Below are 1,710 nucleotides of genomic sequence, written 5' to 3' on the forward strand. Positions count from 1 at the left end.
TATATATATATATGGTCGATGTTGGACCATTACAAGCGGCAGCGTATAATCATGAGTCAATGGTACAGAAGGAAGAAGTCTAAGGTGCACTGAAAGCTTTGGCAACGAAATTGATGGAATACAAATTGAGATCTTTTAAGAAACTGATGCAGTGTTGGAGGTGTTCTCTCATCTATGCCAAGAAATTTGGAAGACAGCTGCTTGCCAACTGTTTGGAAGAGATCCATATTTTTTGCCCATTTAAAGAGAAGTAACCTAACAAAATGTAGAAATCATCAGACAATATCAATAATATCACATGCAAGTAAAATTTTGCTAAAGAGAATTTGAAAACAGGTGCAACAGTACATTTACAGGAAATTGCTAGATATTTAAGATGGATTTAGATGAGGATGTGGAATGAGGGATATCGTTGCTGACTTTATATGGATCTTGGTTGAAATCAGAGAATACCAGATAGGTGTTTATCTGTACTTTATTGACTGTGTGGATCATGACAAGATAAAGACAACACTTTGGAGAATGAGTATTCTTGAATTTTTTTGTGCTCATGAGGAAGCTATACATAGACTATGGGGCAGTTGTTTGAACAGAACAAGGGGACACTGAATAATATAAAATCAGGACAAGTATGTACCAGTGCTATATTCTTTCACCATACTTATGCAGTCTGTATGCTGAGCAAATAATCTCAGAGGCTGGATTATATGAAGAAGAACATGGTATCAGAATTGGAGAAGGCTCATTAGCAACTTTTGTTATACAAATGATATAACTGAGTTTGCTGAAAGTGAAGAGAACATAAAATATTTATTGGGGAAGATCAAAGATCACAGTTTTTGCTATGGGTTGCACCTTAATGTAACGAAAATAAACAACTTTGCCACTGGACCAATAAATAATATCATTATGGTGGTGGTGGGTGCCGTGGAGCCAGTTCTGACTCATGGCCACCCTGCACAGGGTTTCCAAGGCTGTAAATCTTTATGGGAGCAGAAAGCCTCCTCTTTCTCCTGTGGAACAGCTGGTAGTTTAAAAATGCTGACTTTGAGGTTTGCACCCCGACTCGTAACTACTGTGCTATCAGAGCGCCTTAACATCATGGTATCATGATAGATGGGAGAAAAGATTCAAATTGTCAAAGCCTTCATTTTTTTTTTTTTTTTTTAATTTTTATTATGAATTGAGTGATAATTTACGTGGGAGAACATTGATTTTACACTCATCATCATTGCAATGATTATAATCTCCTCCGTGCATCATCATTTAACAGTATTTGCTCCTTTTTTTTTTTTTTTTTTAGATGTACACAAAAACACTCAGGAATATACAATAATTTAAACAACCTAAGGGCACATTTTGCAAGACTGCTTCCTGCTCTCCAGCACACAGCCTTTCTTTTCCATGAATCTAGAGTCCTCACCTGCTCTATCTCTCCATGTCCTCATTTCTGTCTTCAACTCTGGTGTTGCTGCTTCTCTGGATGGGGTCCCACATTCTGCTCATGTGCTTCTCCCTTGATGGTTCTAGGGTCCTCTGTTCCTGGACTGTAAGTTTAACTACTTCTCCCTTTTTGTTACAAAACTTTTACCTTTACAATTGTGGCAGTTCTAATTAATCATGATAACAATTACTCACTATTGAATCATAAGAATCTTATCCCCATCTCTTTTCACCAGACCCATCTAGACAAGATGAAAACTATTCAGT

Source organism: Chrysochloris asiatica, unplaced genomic scaffold (genome assembly GCF_000296735.1).
Source record: "Chrysochloris asiatica unplaced genomic scaffold, ChrAsi1.0 scaffold00048, whole genome shotgun sequence".
In the NCBI taxonomy this organism is placed as follows: domain Eukaryota; kingdom Metazoa; phylum Chordata; class Mammalia; order Afrosoricida; family Chrysochloridae; genus Chrysochloris; species Chrysochloris asiatica.